At 40.9% G+C, this 27,800-nt stretch overlaps 1 protein-coding gene and 1 non-coding gene across 32 annotated transcripts in view; one reads left to right on the top strand and one right to left on the bottom strand.

Annotated features, from left to right (window-relative positions):
* The window catches only part of TCF4 (transcription factor 4), a 344,530-nt gene that overhangs the window by 133,471 nt on the left and 183,259 nt on the right, over nt 1-27,800 (top strand). The window lies entirely within an intron of this gene.
* TRNAA-GGC (transfer RNA alanine (anticodon GGC)) lies at nt 22,561-22,634 on the bottom strand. The gene has a single exon. It is a non-coding gene; the product is annotated as a tRNA-Ala (tRNA).

The raw sequence follows: 27,800 nt of genomic DNA on the forward strand, positions 1-27,800 counted from the left end.
TGATCAACCACATTTCTCAGGCAATAAATAGGATATGATGTTGAATAAAGTTGCAGTTGACTGATCATTATTAACTGGCTGCCTTGTTGGGCCTTATGAGATAAGAACTCAAAATAAATGACAGCAACAAAAATCTTAAAATTACCTGGACAGAAGTGTCCCTTCACTTATATCTGGTATTAAGGCAGAGTATTACAGGGTGAGCCAGATGTTGATTATAAGTGTGGAAGGTTATATGAATATTTTGGTTAACACTGAAGATAAATTGAGAGGTAATTACTTCCTTTTCAAGGGTGTTGTCCAGAGGATGCCTTTAAATTGAGACTCTGAAAATTAGACTCCTGACAGCTTTTCAGGAACACAGTTCTTGGGACAAACAGGAACCCTGGAGAGTCATGCGTGAGCGCTCAGGCAGTTTAAGAACAGGGTCCTACTGATAGCTTGATAGCTTGACTCACTCCTTGAGAGGGAACGGATTAGCATCCAGAAACTTGTTTTTTAAACAAGCAATGGGACCTCATACAAGGTCTGGGTTGACCCGAGCCAAGATTAGGTCAACCTGACTTGATAATCATAATAAATGTCATAACGGTCACAAATCATTGGGGACGTCAGTGCACTGTTTTCGCGTTTGTGGACTTATTTCTGGACGAGCCATTCTTTAACTTCATCTGTCTGGTCATGTCCATGAGAAGAACAAATGCTTCATTAACCACAGCCAGCCCATCTGGGTTCATCGCACCAGTGCATAGGGCTTCTGTGGACCCGAGCCCCAAAGGTGCCTCCATGTACTTGTCTTCTGTTCTGGTCAGTTCCTTGGGTGTGGATTTTCATCTGGTGCCACCCGAAACCAGCCATTTTGAGAGTGAAACTTTCAGATTTCTTTGTGTCTGATTACTTGTAAGACCGGAGAGGTTCTTTTCTTAGCTAGGAAACATTCAGATTTTCTTTGTAGCTTTTAAAAGCCACCATGACCCCCTGCATGTTATTTTAGCTCTGGCCCCCACTGCCAGTGCTGTGTCTCAGAAGAGCCAAGACCTGGGGCTGTTGCTTCTCAGAAACTGATGGGGCTGTAGAATTTGTTCAACTACCACCCTTTTCTGAACCAAAGTAAGGTTATATTTTTTACGTTTATAGACAGACAAATTAAGGTTTTTTAAAATAAAACCGACTTCCCTTTTCCTTTCTTTTTCAGATAATCTGTAGCGAAAAGCTTATTGGTTTTCTGTACAACTGCCATGTTTTAAAAACCAAATTGAAGACCAACTTGATTCTGCCTGCAGAGCAAAGCTATCTGCCTTTTAGAAAATCTGGATGGTTAAATTGGAAGCACGTTCTGCACATGGTTTAGCAGTTAGTAGCCTGGAAAATGACCCAATAGCCAAGATGGTTTTTTTTTTTTAATTTTCATTGTAAACGCTTGTTTAAAGTTTAAGCCCGTAATTGACTATTTTGCACATTGTTCATTGTTAATTCTTTTCAGGCTATTATAGTTTTGTAAATACACTGCCTGCTAAGTTGTGTTGGTGGAGGAACATTAGTGCTATAAGAAAATCCAGTTAAATGTGGTGCTTAAAAGCATTGCCAATTAGACTGGATCGCTGTGATTTCTTGGTGATCCCAGGAAAGTCACTTTCTCTTTGTGCAAATTTTCACTGATTTAAAATGGACATAACTATATATATATATTTAAAATTAAAAAGCAGCACATAAATTCACACTGTGTCGTGGCCTGCTGAAGAATTTCTGCTGATTGGTGGCACGTTGCTCAGTATTGTTATTTGACTTCCTTAATTCTGTTCCACGCTGGAGGGACAAAATCCTTTTGTTTTGCAGTTTTGTCATATTTATCAGCTGGTATCTACCAGATAACTCAAGCTGTTTCATTTAGTGCAGTTTATATTTGAGAAGTAACTTTTAATACACATATCACATGCAGTTTATTCCATTTAGATGGGTATGATAAACACTGATTAGAAAATCAAGGGACTTGCTGGTATTCATTCTTTTAACTTTTCAGTTTGGAAGAAATTGGCATCACTCGAAATTACAGGTACAAGCTAACCCTGGCTAATAATTACACATTACAAAAATTGCAGCGGAAAAGGAGTTACATGGTGCCTATAAGGTAGTAAGGATCACTAGACGATGGATGTGATGAAAAACCAGGAGGTAGATAAATGTGATTTATCTGTGTGTCGTATAGAAAGAAAAATTGTGGCTGGAAATGTACTGAATGTCGCTTTAGCTACTTATCATTATGTACAAGTGGAAACTTACATGAAACTCCTCTTGATTAAGTTTTATGCGAAACAAAGGGTATGATTGGAAGTGGAGAATGGGAGAATATTTTCAGAGTGTAATGATAATCCAGCTAGAGGCTTCAGCAAGTCTGCGGTCAAACTAGAGAAGAAAAAGAAGAAGCAGGGAAGCTTGATTTGGTGTTATGCAAATTTGTGACACATGTAGGAGTTTGGACCTAATGGATTGTTGCCCTAGAGTTGGTCATCCAATGATGCTTTTCACAGCAAATACCATCAGAGCAACTGATTTAAACACTGAAAAATGCAGGAGATATGTAGGCAGAACTGCAGCCCTTCTGTCCCTTGAAGCAAAATTTAATAGTCAGCCTTGAACTTTAGACCGTCTAAAGCAGGATGAAAAAGAAACAAAAAGGGAGGGTAAGCGATGAAAGCAGAAACACTCAGAGTGAGAAAAGGCACGCGCATTCAGAGATAAAATTCAGCGAGGAGATGCCCCAAAGTTAATGCTGTGTAAGAATAAACACACTATGAGAATGTTCCAACTATCACGCTAACAGAGTTGGAAACTAAAGAGCACAAAGCAATTATTTATGAAGAAAGAGGCACAGTTGACATTGAGTGTTACAGAGGAGGAGACTGGCATGAGTACAGGAAGATGTTAAGAATATTAAAAAAAAATCTTCAAATGAAGAGTGGAGAAAGGAAGAAAGATTACTGATGAGGTGATGATAAATAATCATGAGTTATTTCCAAGAGCACCTACAGAACAGGAGGTCTGCAAAGTGGTTTGTCAAGCCTTGAAGAGATAGAATGGGTAATTTATTGACAGGCAGTGGGGACACTGCTAAAAAAAAAAAATAAATGAATTTTTCACCTCAGTGTTCACAAAGGAGGATGGGGGACAGATGCCAGAAACAGACATAAATTTCCCAGGGGAGAAGGAAGAAATACAAGTGAAATCAGGCTCATGCCTGAACAGGTGATCAAGGGGTGAGAAGAAAAACAAATAAAACCCTAAAGCTTAGCAGTAGTCACCTGAAAATCTAGAAAAAGTTAGAAGAATGGAGGAGAAGCTGGGAAGGAGGGGAAGAACAAGTCGCTGTGTTTCTTAGAAGGGTGGGAAGTGATTTTGTGGATTTGTTTTATCTAGTTAATTCCTTAGACCAGCCCCTTTGAAACTGACCCTTCGAGGAAACAAGCTAGTTGCCTTTAAAATATTTATCTTAAGTGGTCTTTGAATAACCAAGACGTCTTTTTTGTCCCCCACGTCCTCCGTCTTTTGGAGTTTTCCCGCTATGCCCGGTGTTTAATGTTTAAGTATTTGGTAAGTGTTTATGGAATCTTATCATTGTTTCCAGGGTATTCCCTGAGCCATTGATTCGGCCAGTGTTTATTGGTACTTCTCAGTGCCAGGCAGTGTGCTAGATCCTGGAACATAACACCCCAAAAGATGTGCTCTTAGGGTCTTTGAAGTTGCTGCACCCTCCCTTCTGTAAGCGACCCTGCCTCGTGCCAGGTAAAGAAAGTCCATTGATTTGACTCTGTTGCCGTTCCGGGTCTTCCTTTTTGACTGGCTTCCTGATGGAGAATGTCTGGAGAAGAGCCGCCTCTGTTTCTGCTGGGCTGTTGGCCGTGCGGGGCTGTGTTCTCCGTGGGGGTACCCGCTTCCTTTCCTAGTCCTCAGACGTGGCTCTCTTCCCAAGCTCACTCGTCTCCCCAGTGCTCCAAACCAGACTCCTCGCTTTGGCTCCCAAGCAGGAATTTAGGAATCCTTGACCTCGTCCGCTGTTTTGGGATTCACAGAGTTCTTGCCTAGGGCAGGTGAGAGGCTGGACTTTCAAAGGTACGTTTTCACTTTCTCCATTCCCCCGGACTCCGGCATTTCGAGCCTGTGGTGAACATGCCTCCCATCCCAGGCTGACAGCCGTCATCTTCCCGCGAGACTCTCTCTTTCTCTGCAGTTTGCCTACTGAAGCTGACACCTTCCCACTTTCCTTCCCAGAATTCTCATCTGTCTTTGCTTTGCGTTCAGCTTTTACTTTAGGACGTTTACTGCTGTTGTGAGGAGGGCTCCTCGCGGTGGTCACTCCTTCCCACCTGTAGATGTTGCTTTAGTGGCTCCCTAAGAAAGGCGTATGAGAGAGGTTTCAGGGATGTTATTTCTGACCATGTGGGAGAGGGACAAAGAAACTTTCATCCACTGCACAGTTTTCTGTCCTGCAGGACCTGGTTCCCATGGGCAAAAATCTTCTAAACAAAATTAATCTCCAGTTTCCTATCAGGACTGTAGACGGTAGTCTGTGCTTGAAACACCTCTCTAAGCTCTTAATTATCATGTGTAATTTAAATGTCTCTACAAGCTGGTAGACTTGAGTTCATCTGCAGAAGAAGGATCCATTCAGCTACGTTATTATTTCTTTTGTTACGTTTTGATCAGAGCCAGTTGCAATTGGACTGGTTATGTCCCTGGGAATAGATGATTCTTCGGGGGGTGTGAGGCTTGGGTGAGTCTGCCGTCTTACTGAGGGGGGACTGATAAGCGTGTAGTAACTGGGTACATAGCAGCCCCCCACCCCACCTGCAGGTGCTCAGTGACTAATGAGAAAGCAGAAGCAAGAGCTGGGCAGAGAATACCAGGAAGAAGCTTTGGTACGTTTTGACCTGTATTTTCTTTGAATACTCACTATTTCTTAATGTCCTCGTGCATCTAATACAGAAGGATATGTAACAAAGGGCCTTCTTCCGTCGTCAGCCCGTGGCCCCTGGGCTCCATAAGGAAATAGGGCCACATCATGTAGCCCTTCACCCTCACCGTACATCTGAGCTACCTCTGGGCCATTCACATAATACAGACGCCTGGGCTCCACCTACAGACGTTCTGTATTTGGAGGTCTGGGCTGTGATCCAAGCGTCTAATTTAAACGTGCCTTTGGTGACTCTGATGTCCTGCCAGGTTTAGGAACCTCTGACCTACACATCGCTTCAAAGAACTGTCATTTTAGTTTTCAAAACTGTTCATTTTTCTTGAACCGAGTACATATTTTTAAATCCTTCTATTTCTTTTTCACTCAGTAAAAGTGAGTCATCACCTACTTAGCACCTAACTGTTTACCATCCAGATATTTTTATGCCCTAAATTAATACATTTTTTTTTCAGGTCAAGGAAAACGGATAGTTTTTAATTGTGTTAAAATTGTGCCTACTTCCAGAAAGGGCTGAAATGATCTCTGTATTTTTTTTTAAATTTTATTTGTCCTTCAAATCGATAGGCTTACTCTGATAGCCCTAAAGGTTTGCCTCTGTAATAATGATGTCAGTGGCAGACATTCATTTTGTTGATTCACAATTAAACATGTATATGTAATGGGGATGATTTCCCTTGTAAGAAAAATGTTAACGAGTTTTTACTGATTTAGCGGAAAGACAATCCAAATTAGAGGGAAGTCAGTCCTGTAAATATTTCAAAAAGAATGTCCATTTATTATTTTTTGTAATATGCAGCTAAGACTAAATGACATTGAAGAAGGAAGCTTCGCTTTTTGCAGAACAATTAGGGAAATAGCTAAGAACGTGATGAAATTAGCCTCAAAATTGGTGGAAGTATGTTCTCAAGTACTTGGTGATTTTTGTTATGCTTTGTAACATTATCTGCACGTTCTTGTATGACTTAGCAGACACGATAATTTTTTAAGGCTGTCTGTTCAATGAAAGGAACACGCCCAAGCTGCTGTGATTTGATGTTATGAGTATGTAGTTTGGTTATTTTGTTTGTTTTTTCCCCAGAATCTGTGAAATGGTGTGGTGGATGACAAGGGTGTTTTGTTAGCTGTTCTATCACTTGGGGAACGAGAGCGCTGTTTTTCTCTGATTTGGGTTTTTCGGACACACGTTTCTGTGAGGCTCCTGGCCAACACTTCGGCCACTGCAGTAGAGAGGCTTGTGCTTCTGTTGGATTCCCTGTATTTCATTTAGTAAAATTAAAATGCAGAGAGAAAACCTGTTAAAGTCTTCTCTACGTTTTGGAATATGTGGCTCAAAGGTAAAGAAAATGTGCGGAATTTAGGTAATTTAGGTATATACTTGTTTTTGCACACAGCATATTCCCTTTTTCCATTGAAATCATTAGCACCTACTTTTACGTAGAATTTTTGGCAAGTTGAAAACATAACCTTTAGAGAGATTTAAAGTTCTTATATTTGGATGAATAAAGCAGTTAAGTCATTAATCAGGTGAAATTATTTCTCAGGATATTAATAATCATTTCTTTACCCGTGAACTTCTTTCTAATCACAGCATCTTGATTGGTAAAGTTTTATTTGAAGGCACACCCCACTGTTAACAGGCTCAAAATACCTATAACCTATGGAAAGAGTCAACACACATATTGATTGATTGGATTTTCAATTACATTGTAAGCTTATTTGACTTGCATCCCACGTACTGATTTGGATCAGTTGCTCTGGGTAAGAGACGTGCTTCTTATGGTCTTTTCCTATATTAGTGTTCAGTCTTTAAGTCATTTGTTAATTCCATTCATCAGATATTTATCGAGCACTAGCTTTGTGCCAAATACTTGGCATGTCTTGAGGCTGGAGATACACCCTAGAATACCATATACGTGGAGTTAACATTCCTTCTGGTGGAAAACACAGCAAGTAAAAAGGCTTAGAGAAAAATACAGGGTCCTTCGGGAGCTTCTGGTGGAGAGGGACAGAGCTCAAAGGAAGGAGACTTCTAAGGTCAGATCTGAAGGTCGGGAGACACAGAGGGAGCTGGTGTGGGAACAAGATGGAGGCATGTTAGAGGCGGAGGGAGTGACATCTGCAGAAGGTTAGAAGGGAGAGACTGGGCATCTCTTTCAGAGCACTGGAAGAAGGCGGGCATGAGGAAAGGGTTCTCCATGTCCACAAGAGCCAGTTTCTGAAGGACCTTCCAAGCCATATTCAATCTGTCTCATTCATTTGGCATATATGTGCCAGGCACTTGGGCAACATCTGGAAACAAAGCAGAAAATATCCCCTGCCCTCGTGGAGCTGTTATTCACGTGGGGAGAGACAAAGGCTAGACATGTAGCTAGTGGTTTTGATAAGGGGCCAGAAGCATGTGTAGCACCAAATGGTCAGTCTCAGCATTTGCCAATGTCATGGAGACAAATCAAAGGCTAGGTAATAAAAATAGCTCTGTAATCATTTCTAGGTCTAGTCTGATGACTGCAGACAGACGTATTGATAACTCAGTATATTTACAGGGAAAGTTGGAGGTTACCTATCATTTATATATATTGATCACTCACCCAGTGACAGGTATTGGGCCGAGCAAAGACCATACCGTGCTTGAGGGAAAGTCCTGAAATTCACTGCAGTTAGTATTTCTAGTTCATCAGATAGGTATTCCTGGAGAGTACAGGGCTTCTCTGCAATCTTAGATGAGGATATTTGAGGTGACTAGAACACGTTACCAGCACCAGGATTCTTCCTTGGAGCATTTGACAATATCAAGGAAACAGAAAAATTGCTTGATTTTTTTTTTTTAACTATGCATGCAAACCAAAAAAAAAAAAAATCTACAGTGATTGAAACTAGATACTTGCTTATCACTCAAAATTAATTATTGTATAAGTTTGACTGCAGTGAACACTTTTTTGGTGACATTAACAAAGAGCCAAGAAGATACTGGAAATTAGTGTGTAGGAGAACGCTGAACAGAGTGAATGAAGAAAGATTTGCTTGAATTTGCCCTACAATTGCAAGTGCGTTGAATGGAACTATTCGATGCTTGAGAGGTATTTGAAAAAAGTTAGCTGGACTCTGGCGATCTTAGCCTGATTTGTTTTCTTTTCTTTAGAATAAAAGTTGTAAGTGGGTAGGAGTTATGTCTTTAAATGTTAGCCTATAAAGGACTGGAAAACTACTCAAGGGTGACAGCTGAAGAGGAAATGGCTCTGTCGGCGTCGTGCACATGGATGACTGGGCACATAAGGGACACAAGCAGAGAGAGAGGTGCAGAGGGAAGAGGTCATAAAACAAAGAGGCTTGTTTGGAACTAAAATACAATGGCAAGCGCAAAAAAGCCTTGGGCACCACCGAGGTGGTGTCTTTTTCCCCTTAGCATAGCACAGATACGTGCAGTTGCAGACGTGTGCTGCTTCTTGTAGAGCTGTGGCTACCTCAGCAGCGCGCACAGTTGGATGGATTTGGAGAACGTTCGTCTCACGGCTGTCTGTTGTTTGACCGTGCCACCCAAGGCGTGCATTTTCAAAGCAGTCCAGATTCAGGTCCAGTGTTTGTGCCTGTGATACAAATATACAGCTTCCTTGGCCACATTAGAACAAATTAAATCCGTGCTCCATCAGCACTGAACTCTAAAGAATGACCATGACCTTTGTCCAACAACGTCCACAATGCTTATCTGTTAATGTCCCCAAATGGTCATCAGTATCCCGACGCGGTAACAATAGCCAGTCGTTGTTTTGCTCTGACTGTGTGTCAAATGCGGTGCTGTTGTGACAAGGATGTATTTTCTTCACTTGACAAATGAGGAAAGTGAAGGACCGTGAGGTTACTTGGTTAGTGATATGATTAGGATTGGCACACAGTCCCGCCAGACCTGAAGCGCGTGTTCTAACCAGCACCCCCAGCTGCTTCTCTGGACGGTGTAGGAAGTATCCCCAGTACATGTAAGATACAAAAAGCCAGGGGTAAAGGACCACGCTAATGACAGCTGGGTCTTTTTTTTTTCCCCCTTAACATTTCAGCAACCCATTAAACCACAATAATAAGGAAAAGAACCTTACAAGAAGAATGATTAATAAGAGTGGCCAAAGTCAAGGGAAAATGCCATCATCATTAATTTTTAATAAGGGATAAGTGAGGCTGATGAGCGTAGGACCTGTTGCTTTACAAATGAGAACGCCTGCACCTGCTAAGGACTGGGATTTGCTCACTGCTCTGCTGGCCCGGAGTGAGGCTCCCCTGTGGAATTCAGGTCACTGTTAACACCCAGGCAGTTTCCGATCTTGGACAGTCTTTAAGCAGAACAGTATGAAAGCACCGAGGAACGATTTAGAGAACCGGAGTCCAAGCAGAATCAGAGTAACAAGTGTTCTCAGCGGGGAGGCGTGAAGGGCGTAGTGGATTTCTCTGACAGATTGTCAATTTAGTTTGTTGGTTTGTTGCCTTTTTTGAGAGACCCTGCTTCCGTGCTCACTCAGATACAGTTTGCGTCCTGGCTCAACCCCGTAAACTCCTGGTCTCCCTTTTTTGTGTGAGGGAAATGGAGAAAAGACCCACCTCACGATGCTTTGAAAGTGCCAAGCCCAGGGTTTGACACATGGTAGGTCTTCAGTTGGTCTCTGGTTCTTTCCCCTCTCCCACTTATTTGACCTGATGAAGGATGAATAAATGCAGATCTTTGCTTGCTGTTATCAATGATGGTGATCATTTTTAAGTGCTCAAAATCTGCATTTTTCAATCTACTTTCCCCATTGATTTCCGCAGGATTGACTTTCTGAGACGTTCCGCCCCCTGCTTTTCTGTATCTTTATGCCCTCTTGCTTGTCACGCTGCTGTATCTTTGGAAGAGCTGTTGACTTCATTTGCCCCACTGTCCATGTTGAATATCTGTTGTGTCGCATGAGGATTTGTTGAAATCAAAGAAACACTGGCTCTCGGGGGACCACCTCCGAACCCCGAATCTAACCTTGGTTCTCCCTAGACGGCAGAGTCTACCTTGCTTCTGTTACCATCCACGGCTGGCTGGCTTCTTGGCTTCACTGTGCACTTCGAGCCCGGCAGCCCCTCAGTGGGTCCTGTAGTCCTCAGAGAAGAAAGGTAGGAGGAGAGGAAGCAATGCGACAACAAAGTGAAGCAAGAGTCCTGGGGTTTCCGGGAACTGTCAGACGTAGGAATGAGTTGTTTGATTTGAGGTAGTTCACCTTAGAATACATGCCACTCAGCTTCAGCTGGCTTCTTCTCTCACATCTGAGAAGAAAAGGTGATCCTTCTTCATTCTCTTGGCAACCTGCAGCATCTGCATCTTTCCCCTTACATTCACTTGCTTGTCCTGGAATCTTTTTCCAGAAATCTTTCCTGTTCTATCTTTTTTCTTCCCTTTCTCTCCCAGTTCCTGTTCCCTCTGCGTATAAATGTGCCAATGGACCTTCCATTCTCTGGCAGCGACTGTCAAAGTGTGGTTCATAGACCACATACTTTAGTCTCCTGGGGTCGTATTCAAATTGGGACACACTTCAGGTCCACGAATCAGCACCTACACAGCGTGCAGCTTTCCTGAAACCACCTAGTCTCAAAGGTGCTTGACATCTGAGGGAGCACTGTGTCAAATTTCCTGTTTTTCCCTAGCCTATTCTTCTTAACTTTTGAAATCCACCTCCCTCAACATCCACCATGCCAGAATCAAGGAACTCTCTGTTTTCTCACCACTCTTTTCCTTTATGAGCTGTTAACCTCTTTTATCCTTATACACATAGGCGAGGGAAGAGCTTGGAGTTTGGGGGTAGAGCTTCCTGCTTAGTCGCTGTGTGATACTGGACCACTCGTGTATTTCCGGTAGGACGTCTGTCTTGGAGGTTGGCATGGCTCGCAAGTGGCATTTTTGATTTGGAAACCCGAACATAGCTGTTTTTGCTCTGAGTCTGCCTCTCCCAGTTTCCCAGTGGAAAGCTTGGGAGTTAGACCCTTTGCCAGGGTTGTGGCCGCTGGGTGAAAGCCACAAGGTGAACTGGCCACCCCCCCCCCAATCACCTTGAGACCCACGATCCTTTCCTGCAACAGATCATAGGCAGTTTGACATGGCGAGTACCGGGAGCGAGAAACCCTCTCCAGTGAGCCAGAAAATGCAACGGGACCTGTCCGCGATTGCTAGAGATGGGTGTGTGCCCCACTTTACCCTGCCAGAAAAATATTTTTCCTTGACAGCTGGAGAGATCTAAACCTGTGGAGACAGGGAGACGAATGGTCTAATATTAATATTATGTGAATAATAGAGCTTGTAACATTTAAGGTCAACACGTCTAATTTCCTCTGTCTGGGAACCTCTCTAGCCAGCCATGTGTAGAGAGAGGAATTCCCCAGTCACAGAAATCTTCACCTCCAAGGAGACAGGTAGCAGTTACCTGCCTGTAAACGTCTGAGCCATCCAAGCTTTAACAGTCTACACTAGAGTGTGTCAAGAAACAGTGGAATATGCAGGTTTGGGGGGTGTGGGGATCAGTCACCTGGATTGAGGAAGACTTACTGATGAGCCAGTCAGATAAATGACATTTTCAGGAATTGTCAAGGAAGAGATGGAAGTCTCCTTGTGAGTGGGAGCAATAAGAGGGTATAGGATGTCACCTGTTACCAAGAAAGGGTCCATGTTTTGTCCTAAGCCAGGGTATGAAGAATAGTCGTTCATGTTGTGCAAGAATGTCACAGGACTTGCAGCTTCTGCAGGGACTTTCAAAGGAAGAGATGGAGGACTCCAGGAGATGTGTGTGGTCCAGGGCTTGGGTCAGAGAGCTTCCGCTGCCATGTGAGGCTGTTTCATTTTGGACAACCCTGCCCAGGATTCATTTCATTACATGCTTTCTGTGGGCCTTTTGTGGTTCTTGTTTTCTTATTTTTGACTATGAATAAAATTTACAGATTTTTAAAATATCCATCTTTGTAACTTTCCATTGATTACAATTTATTTAATACCCCTAGTTTTTACAGTTCTTTTAAAATTAGCTTGTAACTTTTTTCCCCCATGAATATTTCTTTTCTATACATTTTCTACTTTATTATTGTCGATTTTTCTCTGCTTAAGATGTTGCTCTATAATTTCCTTTCTTCCCGTGGGTCGACCTCTCATTGATTTGCCAAAATCTCTCTCCAGGATGAATCAGGAGGCTCCCCGTGTAACAACAGCTTCTAGGTTATAAGGCTCAAGCTAAGGGAACAAGATTGTTTCTTGACACCAAACATTATTCATCCTCTTAATTTCAAGCCTTGTAGCTTGAAATCCATGGTCTGTGATGAAATGGAGGCAATTTCTCTGAGCCTTATGACGCTCATCTTAAAAATGAAGACGGTAAGATCTACCTCAGAGCATTGTAATGAAGATTAAATGAGATATATGCACCCAGCACAGGAGCTAGAAATAGGAGATTCTTAATAAATGTAATTTCATTTCTTTTTCAATTTCTGTAAAACTCCAGGGAACATTAATAAATGTCTAGGTGTGCAAAAAGAAGATCAGGAGTTCGGCATTCAGTCTGAGGTACTTTTAAGCCATTCAAGTGAAGATATCAAGGAGGCAGTTGGAGTTATGGGTGTAAAGCTTAGAGATGTCCGAACAAAAGTCTTCAACCGAAGGGGTCTTCAACATATAGATGCAAGTTGAAGATATAATATTGTGTCTGGAGTCACAAGTAACAAGGAAAAACCTAGGGCCTCTGCATCGAAGGACTGTCAACATTCAAAGTCTTTCGGGTGAGAATGAAATAGAACCCCTAGGAGTAGGAGAAAAAGGGAAATGTGTTGTCATGGAAGCCACGTCAGGCATGTTTTTAAAATGGAAGGGATAAGAGTGTCTTTCTTTCTGGTCACCAAGGAAGATGAGAAGTGAACATCATCTCTTGGCTTTAACTACATAGTGGCCATGGTTTGGTTGACCTTTCTTTCCCAAGAGTTTTCCTGGAGGAATCATGAGGTCAGACGACTCGACTCCCCATTCCCACAGAACTGAGTTATCTTTCCTCTGACCTGGCCAAGTATTCATCTTTTATACTTCTAATGTGATTTTTTTTTCCTTATGGTTTATAATGATAGTTGTTTGTAGGTAGCCTCATTCTTACCATGAATTTATCAGTTTCCTGAAAACAGAGGTCATACAAAGCACCATATAAATTTCACCTAGTATGTATTTAACAGTTCAGTTTCAGAATCATGGGTTCTACAAGAATGAGGCATGTTTCCTTGTTCTTCCACCCATTCATTCATTCACTGAAGAGTGGTTTATTTACCTACTCCACACCATGTGCCAGGCACTATGTTATATGTGAATATAGTGGTGAACGAAGATATTCCCTTTTTGCATGAAACTTACTGTGTGGTGGAGACATGATAAAGTACGAATACATATACTGAGTGCCTCTCATGTCTTATTTGTTCCTCACAACAACCACATGACATCAATGTTATACGAATCCTCTGTTTTTCTGATGAGAAAATGGAGGCACTGAGATATTCAGTAACTTGCCAGGGTCATCAGCTCATTAGAGGTGGATCTAGGATTCAAACTCAGGCACTTTGCCTTCCAAATCCATGCTGTTAAAATCACCCCACTGTACTGCAAAATGTTTGGCACAGAGCAAACTATCATTATTATTACTACTACTTCTACTATTATTATTAATAGTAATTCTTCCTCAGCCTGGCGATCGTTGGTTCCAATTCAGATAAGGAACCAGGTCCACCTGGCTTTTGACGGAACTAAATTTAGAAGTCAAGTTTTCATGTTCCAGATCTAATGCTTTTCCCTCATACAATACCCTTCCTTTAAGGGAGGGGGTAAGGAGGGAGGAGTAGGTAGAAGGATGAAGGATGAAGGAATGGGCGAAGAGAAAGACGCATGTGTGCAAGAGATATAGGAAGGAATTGATCTGAGATTTTTGATGCTACCAAACTATGTCTAATTTTCCAAGTCTTTTTTCTTATATTTTCAAGAGAGGATATCCTTAAAATATGAATATTTCCATGCAAAGTAATCATATTCCATTTCCTAGACTAGCCAAAAATAGTTCAGGAGCTAGGAGACCCTAGCTACTTATAAGTAAAAGACTATATTTTGTAAAGAATATTCTTACTGGCATTTGTATTGTGAAGGCATTGGTTGGAAGCTAACACTAGAATCTTTGTTTACCAACAGCCAAGTCTTTGAAGAGTGCGTGTGTGTGTGTGTGTACGCGCGCGTGCGCGCACACACGATGTATATAGGAATATGTACTTATTTTATAAAACCCTGGTGATTCTGAATTTACTTTGTGTATATGTTTTGGGGGAGAGGATATTGAAACATTTTTCTGGGATGGGAAAGTTTTTGTGCTTACATGCAAGGCTGCTCTAATATCAAGCACCATATTTAAACATCACAAATGTACACTAAGGAAGGGACAGATGCACACGGAATTTAAGCAGAGTTTTTCTAAATGGCAAATAATTAGAGGGGAACAGATGCCTATGGGCAGCAAAGGATGAAATGAGGTACCAGGAATTTTAAAAGGGAGATGGAAATACATATGTAGAACGTAGTTGTTCTCAAGGATGTTTCAGCCTAGAGGCTGTTCTTTCCCAAAGTTGTCTGTTTTTGCAGGGTTCGACATTAAATTTTATTCTCTCTTTACCTATATTCCAAAAAAAAAAAAAAATAGATCCTGCTTATCATTCCAGAGTGGGGGCGATTTTCTTTCGAACCTCAGTTTTGGATGACTTTGTGGGCTGCCTCTCTTTTCTTCTCTCTCTCCAGGGCCGTGTCCTTTCACAGGGCTGCCAGGATATGACATTTCTAACAGTGTCACTCCTCATTATTTATTATTTATACCCCATCTACCTCCAAAAGGGTTTGCAGCTAGCCTACCAATAAAAGACGCCTACGAACGTGGTTATTTTTTTCTTGATGTGCCTTGTAGGATGGACATGCCCTCCTTGGGTCACATGGGCTGTGTCCACCTGAGAACTCTGTCGGAAAGGAAACAGACCTCCAAGAATAAAGTAGAGGGGAGCGCATTAGGCATTTCGCATCTCCCTGTAGAGTGGTAGTTTAAACAGCAGGGGCACCGAGCAGAGAGATTCAGCAATCCAGCAAAGCTGAGCCGCACGCAGCACCTGATCATTATCCTCCAGGTCTGAGATTTACCTGTTGTGCTCAATGTAACAAAAGAAATGAAATCTCTGTAATTATATTGGAAGGGGGAGGAGATCATGTTTTAGTTCCTTTGATCTTGAGCGAGAATAGGCTCTCCTTTTGGAAATTTAATTTGAAAGAATCCAACATACACATCTGCTTTTTGTACTGCAATTTCTATTGAGCTTGAAAATAGAAATTTATTAATGCAAATGCGTAGAGTCTGTTGTTCCTTGAGGAAAAAAAATACACATTCAAACACAAGGTGATCCTTTCTACAGAGCGATGGAAGATTTTAATAAATATGTTCTCTGTCTTTCTTTTGGAGTTCAGGGATGAGGTGCCTTGTTAACAAGGACTAAGCATTAAAATTACAGGGCGCTTTGGGGAACAGAAAGATTCATGATTACTTCAATATTTAAAAGTTTCCGAAGGACAAATTAGATGGTAAAGAAGATGAGAAGCATACTGAATCCTCAGAAGAAAAAAATAAAACCAAAAACAAGTGCGTCATCAAACGGTTTTGAGAACATGTTTAAATTGATGGTTGGGCCCATGCTAAGAGACAAAGCTTTCATTTCAACGAATCCAATCTGCCTAGTGTTCTGTAAAATTGCCTTTGCCTGTAAATGGAATGGCATGCAGATTTTAGGTGGGACATTTTCTCACCCAACTTAGCCTATATACTCTTTATTTTTGTACCATTCCATGAAACTGCACATAAATGACATTTGACTTAATCCTTAGCGTGGCTGGACTGCGTGTTCTATTTTGTTGAACTTTTTCTTGTTCTCGGTGTTAATTTCCCAGTAAAGCCTAGAATGTCATGAACATTTTGGGACATAAACCCCTTAAGCCATTTTGCAGTCATATAGTTGTTCTCTGTAGGGTTTGAGTGCTTTCCTAAACTCCGTCTCATCTCCAAGTGGGCAAAAAAATTATAAATTGTTCAGAGCACCCAGTCACTGGATGAGCAATCGTCTCCTAAAGCTGGGAAAAGTGTCCGTTTTCAATTCTTTGAATCAATAGAGCTGATTCCTTATATTATTTGTTCTCTATCAACAGATCTCAAAAACTCAAGTTATAAATTTTTTAAGCTTAAGAAGGAGTTCATGATTAAAAGTATACTGAATTAATAAAACCGGTCTTTCTTTTTCTGATGTGATTTAATGAGATTTTTTTCAAAGTTGGTAGGTGGGTTTCAGTGCTTTCTGTTGGTTACTTTCTTCCCCTTGTGTTGTTTGTTTGTTTTTTAAGGAATGGAAAGCTGAAAGCCACACAGAGTTAGGCTGGGAATTAAGAATTCTGAGTTTAAAACAGGGAGCCTGTCCTTAACTTGTGTCTGCTCTGGTATTTCTGTTGTGTTGCCAAAGTAGAGTGTGACCCTTGCAAATGTACAATTTCATTTGGGTTCAGTGATTTCTGGATGAGTCTGTGACATAGGACGCCAAAGGCCACGGAGATTATTTAAGACACAAAATGTTAGGACAGGGTTGGCTCCTCAGAGGCTTTTGAGTAACAAGAGTTTCATCTGAACCTATTTTGGGGGGCCTTGGAAAGTACTGCTCAGCACTTCCAATTAATTAATTTCTGACATTTCAATCGAATTGTGACTTTGTCCAGCCACAGACATCTTTCTCCTGCACAGGCAAGAACTCCCAAACAAAATTTCGATGCCTAATGGCAGACAGTTGGGGTGCGGCAACCAAGCAGTCACCCTTAAAAATTAATGAGCTTCATGATGGTTTGAGAAGTGATTGTGATGGTGGTTGGGGAGGGAGGGGCCGTGGGGATGGCAGAAGGAAGAAGGCTGGACTCCTCGTAAGTGACAATGATGGGAGCCCCTGTCCTCATCTCCCCTCCCCGTTTTGCCTCCCCCCTCCTCCCCCACCCCCAGTCGCCACCCCTTCCATCCTCCTCTGTTCGCAGGAGCCCCGGCAGATAGAAAGACAGGGCGATTATGAAGACGTCAGTTGGAGCGTAGGCAGGCGAGAGGGGCGCAGCGCTCCAGATGAGGTCCGGGGGGAGCCGAGGAGGGTCACTCATGGACGACCGTGTGTGTGTGTCTGACAGACTGTGAAATGGTGCGTTGTTGCACGGCTGCGCTGCACCTGGGCCCTTCATCTGTGATTGATTGGTTTGGTCATGTGTAATGGTCCCATCTGCTCTGTGTTGTTTTTCTTTTTTTACTTATAAACACCGTTCCCAGCGGCTGGGAGAGGATGAGCTATGTTTTGTCATCTTCACTTACACTTTAGCTCAAAAAAGTGGTCAAGTAGGTAAGCTCTAAAGTCTGTCCAAGTAACGTGGCAGCAAAGGCCGGGTTTCCCCCTTTGCGTGTGTGTGTGTGTGTGTGTGTGTGTGTGTGTGTGTGTGTGTGTGTGCGCGTGCGCGCGCCCCACTGCGCACGCGTGTGTGCCTGGAGTTTTCATCTTGCCTGTTAATATCTGGATAGTTCATGAACCACGGAAGCCCAGAAAAATCGCAGAAATGATTTGCACGAATCTGTGTATTGTGACTCTTACTGCAGCGAGGAGTTTTTTTTTTTTTTTTTCCTCTTTTTTTTTTTGTAACGGAGCCAATACTTAATTAAAACCGCTGACATCATGGTGTTATAATTAAGCGTGGCATTAATTAAGCTGGAATAACGATTTTTTTTATTAAGAGCTGCTTCTATTGTATAAGACCATTATCGGCTAAAAACAAAATAATTTTAAAGCAAAAATGAATTCCCTCTCAAGGAGCCCTTTTCAACTTCCCCAAAGTCCGGCCTCAGGACTGTCGTCATCAGGGCTGTGTGTGTGCGTGTGTGTGCATGAGTCTGTGTGGGTCTGTGTGTTGGGTGGTGCTGGGATGGGGGGAGAGTGGAAGTGAAATTTGTTTTTTTTCACCCAAAAATGCTGATCGGCTCCTGGCATTCTGATGGCTAATTATGCATCGGAGAGCTTCGACAGCTGCATTCATCATCATAAAATGTAATAATTAATGACATTCCAACAAAGAAAAATATGCAAATGAGGACTCATTAGCATTTTCATATTCAGCTTTGATAATGCTTTTGCTGACAAGGTTGTAATTAATGAAAATTCATGTCGCAGTCAGGAGATTGGATCGGTTTCATTCCGCTCACAATTCCCAAATGCTTGCATTATGGAAAATCGGCAGCTCTGCCAACTTTTCAGGGAAGAAAAAAACACACACACACACTAAAAGCACCAGATGCAAATTAATGGTAGGGAGTCTTTAACTCTTTAAACCACCCCCCTGAATTTCCATCGTAGGAAACATGTGATGAGTTTTAGCCTAAGAACTAGATTCTTTTTTTTTTTTTAATAACAGCCGTGAAAGTACTTTTATTTGTGAACCAAGTATGAGAATTTCTGGCAAACTTTTTTTTTTTTTAATATTAAAAACAAAACTCTCCACCTCTCCCCCTCTTTCCTTTTCCCTTCCAAGACTATTTAAATTTACATAGTAAAACATGTTAGGACAGCCAAGCCCCAGCGTGTTGTATTCTGTCCTCTAGCTGGCAAATTTATGCCACGACAGTTTATTCATCCTCATGGTTTTTGGAGACACCTCGCCACGCATTTATGCTTCGATCTTCCGGTGCCTCCCTCTGTGTGCTACCCATAAGGTCGAAAGAAAAGCAAGTATTTTATTTCTCTATTCAGGGTGGGTTTTTTCTTTTTTTCTTTTTTTTTTTTTTGGATGATTTTTTTCCCTTTGCTTTTTTTTTTTTTAATCTATTCCCTTTGTGGCTTAGTGGTGTAAGAGTTTGGGAATGTGCCCATAATTCTCTCACTCAACACTTCTGGTTTAGTGTTGGGCTTCAAACGTGATTTTAAGAGACCCTATACAATCAAAATGGATACCCAGAAACCGCAGAACAGACATATCGACAAGCGTTCAGTACAGAGAGCTATTAATTTATAAACCTTCTGTGTGCTGCTTTCAAAATGTGTGACTGGAGATTGGCAAACAACCATTTGGTGCCAACCTGGTACCATGTTTTGTCAGACTAGCCTAAAGTTAAACTGAAGTTCTTTCTCAGTCTCAACACTAGAAAGTAAAAAACCTAAACTGAATTGCAACTTGATTTCAGATTTGATCTTCAGGTTAAAAAATAATTATTACTAAGTCAGATCTCTCTGCTGAGGCAGTTTTTTTTTTTCAAAGATGTGTATGAGGATTAAGAGAAAGGGAGAATGAAAGCATATTTCTTCATAAATTGTCAAATTTATAAGCATTTTCACTCTCAAATGATATAAAACAACTTCAGGCAGTCCCCAAGATGCAATTTCCTGTTTATTTAAAGTTAAGTTGCAATTCCCAAAGTTGCTAGCCCAGCATAAATAAAGAATATAAATATGCCTTGTTCGGGGAAGATAGAAAGTTTGAGTTGCTAGGTTCTGTTTTTCTAGAGTATCTCAGTGAAATTGAAAGTATCATCAGTTATTAAATGAGAAACTTAAAAGTACATCGTTTTTTCCCCTATTATGCAATTAAGACTGACTAGGTTTTTATTCCTTATTAATCTTTTAGAGTTCCAAGAAACAGAATTTTAATTCAGTCTCTGGCTTTTTCCAGCTTCTGTCTTGTCACAGTTTGTGAGTGACCATGTGTGTGTGTAATCACGCATGTTGTGTAAATGTGTGTGTGTGTGTGTCAGTGTCTAGAGATTATGGTGTGTGGGTCTGTCCTCTTTCCTTTAAAATCTATTGTGTTAAAATAGAAGGCAGAAGAAGATTTTTTTTCCCTTTAGTTTACTTATTTTTTATGCGGGCAAACTGCCCATCCAGATGGTAGAATTTCACCTGTAAGCAATCTGAAACGATAGGTTAATTTTGACATTTTATAGAGCTTTTTTATTTCCTTTTCATACAGTCCAACTAAGTGCAGAGTAACTGCTCAAGATGTTTCCTCCCCCCTCCCCCCCACGCTTTTTCTCTTAAAGTGCTTCCTGCTGTGATTGGTCCTTTTTTCCCCCCATATCTGTATTTTGGGCTCAGTTAGAATCTGTGGCTTTAGGCACTTTGCTGCTATTGTCAGAACCACATCTGATGAAATCTTTGACCACCTCTAATATGTGTAAATGAGGAAGTGACGGCAGAAGTGAAGGAACCAGTGTCGATCAGCAGGTTAGTGGGGGAGAAGTGGAGCATTTTAATTGTACAAGTTCAGCATTCCACTGGCTTTGATAAATTCAGTGTGAGTGTTCTCCTCCCACCAAATTTACAACCCCTCCTTTCCTCAGTAATGCCTAGCATGGTGTTAGCAACCGGAATCTTGAAATTCGGTTTTATTTCCAGCGTGGCTAGCCTCTGGTGGCTTCTGGGACTGAGCAAACTGGAGATGCTTTGAAATTATTTGTTGAGCTGTTATCAAGGAATCCCATTGCTCCTCAAAGCAGGTTTGGGGGGCTGTTTATGGAGTAGAGTGTGAAAGAGAAAGGGGAGTATTGGAGATTGCCTTCACTCATAATAATTGTCAAAAATAATAATTTTGAGTACTGGCCTCTTGTTTTTGTTTCTAAAAGTCCTTCATTTGCATGAATTATTTCCCGAGTTATTTATATCCTAAAGATGGCTCTAGGGGCCGTCATCTTCTTTGCTTCATTCCCTTGGGAGAACATTTTTGAAAGTGCCCCATTAATGTTGTACCTGTTAAGATCTGGGACCCTAGTGTAGCACTTTTGATTGCTTTTTCTGTTTCCTGTTTTGCAGATGTTAATTCCTTTGGGTATTTTTTTTTTAAGTGATGAGATGTTCACTGTCCAGCAGCAAGACACGTTTCCTGGAGTTACTGAACTCTGAAATAGGATACCCGAGGGCGATCAGTTTTACCCTCTCCAGAAGCTCTGGCTTCAATCAAGGAGAATTACTGCCCCGTGACTGAGAATTTTAAAGTAGTTGTTTCGCTAACACATCATAGATTTTCTTGCAGGTATTGCAACAGAATCAACATTTGTTTATGGCCAGTGAATCCAGGGCTCCTGGCCGTGTTCTCATCCCGTTGTTTCTCATAGTTCTCTTGCAAACTTTCCCATTGGTCGGGGTCTGTGGAGAGATTTCAGTGGCTGGCTGGTGGAAATGTTTGAGAGAACATTTGCGTATCAAAGCAGCCTAGATGTTTGCAAAAATGTTTGCTTGAGAGAAAGAAAGAAAGAAAGAAAAAAAAAAGAACCCATTTAGGATTAGGAAGTAACAGCTTTAAACATTTTAAAAGCATTTGTGATTTCCCGGAGAATATTATTCATGAGCCAAGGCCTAACCTGAATCGCCTGGGTCAGGCCAGTATCCGTATTTTTAAAAAGCTTGTAAGATAATGACTGTTTTGCCTTAGGCTTAAGAGCTGCACCTAGATGCGGTATAAAAATTCCCTCCAAATTAAAAGACACAGGTATATCCAGAAAATCATTGTTTATGATTTAGTGAACCTATAAAAAACGAGGGAGGGAAAGGGCATCATGCTTTTTCCTCCTCGATACATGTTCCTCCAGAAAACCCAGTTGTACCGCTGTCACATGATGCTCGGTTCTGCTGGAGTCCGTACCCTTTCTCTTAATGGTGATCTTTCTCTTTTTTCTTGGTAAAGAGTTTAACGTGGACGTCTTGGTGTTCAAATTATTAAAGTTTCAGCTGCATTACACTGATGGGTTGGAAGCAGCACATACAAAACTCAGTGCAGGCCAGTTTTTCCCGTTTGCTAACAATGTAGGAGTTGAGTGTTGACAATGACTGTACTTAAAAGCCCCTTGGATCAGGTGTTATTTTACCATCTGGACATTTTAATTAGTAATAAAAATGTGGATCTGGACGCACAGAAATAGGATCAGCAGTACACGACGGCGCAGTGCGCTCTGTTGGTGTGGAGGTGTGTGTGTCTACATTTGTGTGTGCGTGTGCGTGCACTCATGTGTAAGTGTAATTGTGTGCTATGTATGTGTTCATTCCTCCCAGAAAACCCAAGCATAGGATTCTGGTGCCTTTTTCAAATGGGGCACTATCGCAATTGCAAAAAAATGTGGCTACTTTTCTTGAATAAGAGGTAAAAATGTACAATAAATATACTTGCATTCCTAAGTAATACTTACGTGTATCCTTTGAGTGCTCATACTTCCTCATGTAATACATGGTATGGCATGGTAGTCAATGCTGACGTTAGAGGTCGGCGTGGGCAAAAGATGTGACTCCAACATTTCATAGCTGTGTGTCCTGAGACAGATAACTTAACCTCTCTGAGTCTCCCTCTCTTTTCACATATAGAATGAAAGCATTGATGATGATAGTTACGATACCTATCTAACAGGATTATGATGAAGCTTACAAGAGCATGCAGGTGAAAGCACTTGATAAAATACAAAGAAGGATAACAATCGATTTTTTAAAAATCTTTATTTATCTCCCCTTAATGGAGGCACTGGGGATTGAACCCAGGACCTCGTGCATGCCAAGCACATGCTCTGCCACTGAGCTACACCTATCCCACCCCCCAACAATTGATTTTTGATACAAATTACCTGTCATAACTCATAACTATCTTCATAATTCAATAAATTATCTCATAGTAAAAAAATAAGAGTGATGTAAATATAAGAGTGCATTAACAAATCGGTAACTTTAGGATCACCAGAAAATGTGTACATAATTTTAAACATGAAGCAAAGTGACCCATTTCTGTCTAGTATCTGGATATGCTCTTTGAAATAATGTTATTCTTAATTAAGGCAGAAGCGGGTACGTTTGAGGGAAACAGTGACCCTCTGGAGAGATGGAGAGTGAAAATAGTTTAGGGAAATGAGTCTCGGCGTCTTCTCGTTCGGAAAGATGCATGCGTGCTTCTCTTGATCATTATGAATTTCGTGTTTGCAAACCAGTGTGAATTCTCTAACGATAGTCATTATTGTTTAGAAAAACCTGCCCATTACAGTTTATACACAACACACAGACACACACACACACACACACACAAACACATCATATTATATATAAATTTGCTCAAGAAGGCATCCTTCCCCAGGAAGTGAGGCTGTTGATAAAATTGCTATTTGACGCTGGACCAGATGAGTTTGGACACTTCTGTAGAAAGCTTGTGCAGTTTTTATTACAGGTTCAGTTCTCTTCCTGAGAATCCTTCAGAAAGGATTTGTTTTCTTAAATGCATGGTATAGTAGAATACTATTGTATAATGATGCGATTTAGGTCCTTTCATTCATTTCATCTTCCTCTCCCTTAATATAATAAATGCATACCTTGATTATAATATAAATTTTATTTACATTACATTGTTTCCAGCAACAAATACTTATTATTAGAGACAACCTGGTTTTAATCAATGCCTTAGAAGGCTTAGAAGACTATGGAACATGCTATTAGCAGAAGCATGCAGGTTTCTTTCCAGTAAACTGCTAGGAGGAATTAAATTCAGCAAATTCATTCATTTGATAAATTTTAAGTAAACTACAGAAGAAACAGAAACGTGCCAGTGATGACTGTACAGCTTTTCAGATTTGGGGGACTTGAAAGTGGAAACCAGTTTCATTTAATATTCTGTCAGTTTCATTTAAACATCCCAGTCTAACCACCAGTTTCATTTACATGTATTCTAATCTTGTTGAACAGTGAGGCTCTACATTTTATTTGCTTGGAACTTTTTGAAATGAGGCTACAGGTCCTCCTCTTTGAAACTTCCCTTGATCAAAATGGTCCTGTGTGCCCTCCCCTTTCACAGTTCAGTGCCGACAGTCCTGAGATGAGCAAGACGTCATGGGACTCCTTTGAAATTATCTCATAAAAAATTATCTAATAAAAGGAATTCAATGAAAAATTGACTGGGGGGGAGCACTTAAAATTTAATAAAAAAAATAAAGTGATTCAAAGTAAAGTCTGGAGCCAAACTCCTTAATTGCGGTGCATTTGCTTAGTTCGCCTCTTCCAGCGTCGGGCCTGCTCTGATACCATATGGCCGTACCATGGAACATTGAACTTGTCAGATATAATGGATTGCCCTGGAAGCAGATTTTTGCTTTGAGCGTTCGGCTCCTTTCTTGCATTTCACTCTCAGCTCCGGGCTGCAGGATGAAGGATTGTGGTGGAAATGCAGAGAAGAGACACACAGTTGATTCCCCTTAAGAGAGTGACCTATATGCCACGAAATTTTACCCACGTAAGGAGGTATTACCCCCGCCACTGGCCTTAGCAGGCTGCATGTCAGGATCATTTAAATTTGCCTGGACTTAACAGATTGTGTAGACATTTCAGCATTGAGTGCTTAGGAATAATAAAACGTCATCATTTTAACTTATGCAAAAGCGGTTTTAGCCACACTGGCCAAAAGACAAGTATTATTTATCATGACCTACATATAACCTGAACCACCTGATTTGTAGATACTGTAAATTAAGTTCAACTCTCAAATCTACCTAGAATGCTTAAAAAAAAAATCACCTGATGAAGATGTTACACGGCTTCATCGTTTTTGTTGGGTGAGGGAGGTGAGGTTGGAATAATCATTTAGGGGGATGGACAGGTAGCATTTAATGATCCTACTAAGCTTTCCAACTTGAAACTTAAGTGCTGATAACCTTCTGTTTATTCTAATGTAGCTGAAATTAGAGACTGGCCATCCTTTGGATTATTTAACTTTTATCTGTAAAAGTGAAAAAATATAGTATCTGATGTTGGTTTTAATTTGGTGCTTCCATGGAGTAACTCGTTTTTTTTTTTTTTTCTTTTCAATTGATGATGTTGTCTCTGAAATCACAGGCTCAGAACGTGCTAGGAGGACTTTGTGGCTTTTGCATCTATAGGAAAACTTCTTTTAAAAGAATAAGCAGTACCCTTTCCACAGGTGCACGTACACACATCACTGCGGGGTAAAAAACTGGTATTATCTGCTGTAACCCCAAAGCTAATATTATAATACAGAGACTCAGAATAGGCAACTTACAAGTAATCAGTCAAGCACAAAACAGTGGAAAAATAAGTAACTTATGTATCTCAATTTAACCATAAAATGGTACATATTTGATTACTCTCGGGTTACAAAAATTAATTAATAGATTTGTATATGACACATGACATTACTCTAAAACTCTCCTTGCAAAGCATAATTTAATATACTCACCAAAACGTGTGTTTACATGTTAGAAATTTAATATTTAATTTACTTCTACAAATTTTTGTTTTCTAGATAATTCTTAATACAGATCTATAAAAGCTACAGTGACCTTAATATAACCTCACTTCTGTACAAAGGAGAATTATTTCTTCTTAATGAACAACTTCCCACGAAGCAGTTAAGAAATCTCTGTTAAAGTCAGCATTGATTAATAAAGTGTCCTTGCGTCTATTTCTTACTAATTCTAAACTGAGCATATTTGTTTTATTAATGCCACTAATAGGATGATTTTTTCCCCCTTTCCTTGTATTCAAATTTTGGTCAAGTTTAGTCCTAAATGAGTTTGGGCGGTGCATGGCCAGAGCCAGCGCTTGTTGGGGCATGTGCGCCCTCTGCTGGCTGCTCGGATTGGAACCGACTGGTGTGTGGGGTTCTTAATTTCTTTTACTTTTCAAGGTTGGGTTTTTTTTGTTTCTTGTTTTGTTTCTGTATCTTACACAACTAATCAGATATTTGCAGTGATTATAAAGTTGTAGGTTAATACTGAGTATGGTGATTAACTTATTTTTATTAGGAAAGGAAGGGTTTTTAGGGGGGGTATTTTGGGGGTGGTTACTTTTGCTAAATAGCCTCTTGATAGCTCCAATAACATGTAAAGTCTATGCCACTCTTGAGTTATTCAGTGGTTGTTTTCATATGACCATTAATCATATTTCCGCTGCTTTCGTAGTTCCTCCTGGCCTGATTACGCTCGAGAAGAATTCTTGTTTGACTAAGTTGGAAATGGACTTAAAAAAAATAAATCATTGGAATTTTGCAACATGACTCCTTGTGTGTAGGTAATGCCCCTTAGAGAACTCCGTTAGGCCTGGCGGTTTCCACTTGCTTTGTGAAGGAAAATGAGTGTGCATTTGCATGGCAATGTTTTAGGAAGACATTTTTGGTTTCCACGCAGTGCAGACCAAATGGCACTGTCCCCCTGGGAGACATTGAGAACCGAAGTTTAAGTGGAACCTTTTTTTTGTTTTGTTTTGCCGCTTTTGGTTGTTGTATACAGAGTGTGAGCTGTTTAAGGAGCAAATCACTGATGGTCTCTTTGTTCCCAGGTCTTAGGTCTAAGTCATACAAGGCAGTTCCAGAGGAAACATCTGGCCTCTCCACCATCACGTGGGTGGAGAGCATCCTTGGGTCGTGGTGGTGAAAACGAGGCGTCTGTATAAAGAACATGTCTTTAAAATAGCAACCGTTTTTGTTGATAAGTTTTCATCAAATTCTTTGTAAAAATTAGTTACGTGTAAGTGATTTCTACCTATCTCTGAAATGACTTGGTTGAATCAATTCAGTGACTGTTCTGTGCTGAAGACATTTTGGCTTTTTACAGTTCTTTTGTCTTTGCAAATTTCTCCAGTTTGTAAGCAAATTCCATCAAAAACTCCCCAGCCACCGTGCCTAGTGTGGAATGCTCCCAGAACTTAGGGGAGCGAGGGCATGTCATCTCAGTTTTCCCCAGTTTTCCATCTTTCCAATTTCAGGTACTAGTTACCTTCAAATTTGTTTAGCATAAATCATGTGAGTTTTTATTTATCTTGATGTATTTAACATTTTCAAATAGCTGCAAACCGCGTTCCAACAGATACCCAGTTCCCGCTAAGTCTGCTTTAACGACAACCTGCCGTGGAGTCTCAAATGTGCATCTTTCCTGTTGTCACCTGTTGCCACGCTGAGTTCTGTTAGGTGCTCTCTGTGCTTTTATCTGCATCATACCCCTTACGATGTCATTATTGGCCACTTCACTCATCTAAACTCTTAACTCTTGAGAATAATGTCCATCGTTGACTTACCATCAGCCTTCACGTGGCAGGTACGCGTAGGCACCCGACAAATATTTATTTCCCTATCCTGTGTTTTCTGGACCTCTTTCACGACCGTTCAAAGTTTTTACACATTTCAGAACTGAAAATCGTTGTCTGTAAACATCTATTTCCCGTGATGTATTTTGTTTTCTTGCATGTTTGTGATAGGACGCGGGGACTGTTCTGACTAACCCCCTTCCTCCGCTCTTTCTTCTCCCTCATCACCCTTTCCTCTGCCTCTCCTCTTCCTTCCCGTGTCCCCCGCCTTCCTCTCTTGACTTAGTCATGCTCATGTATTCGGAAATTGGGAGGCTTTTCTTAAACAGTAGTTTATGTACTTTTTTCTATGAACCATCACCTTCCTTTAACAGGGAAGCTGGACTCTGAGTCGTTTGGTCCTGTTTCCCTCCCAGCTTGGCTGTCATGGGGCCGTTCTTTTCAAATTGATCTTGATGTGCGAGCTCATCAGTGGTTAGCAGCCTTCCTACTCTTTGCTCTCTGAATGCCTGGAATTGTATTTGGAATTGCGGGTTATTTCACCCCAACTTCTGAGTACTCTTATGTTTAGGGAATATGGACCCTGTGTAGTCTAAGACTAGAGATGTAGTCATCTAATATGTTACAGATACATATATAAATGACGCTTGGATTATCCTCTGGGGTTAAAAATGTTACTTAT

This window comes from Vicugna pacos, chromosome 30, assembly GCF_048564905.1.
Source record: "Vicugna pacos chromosome 30, VicPac4, whole genome shotgun sequence".
Taxonomy (NCBI): Eukaryota; Metazoa; Chordata; class Mammalia; order Artiodactyla; family Camelidae; genus Vicugna; species Vicugna pacos.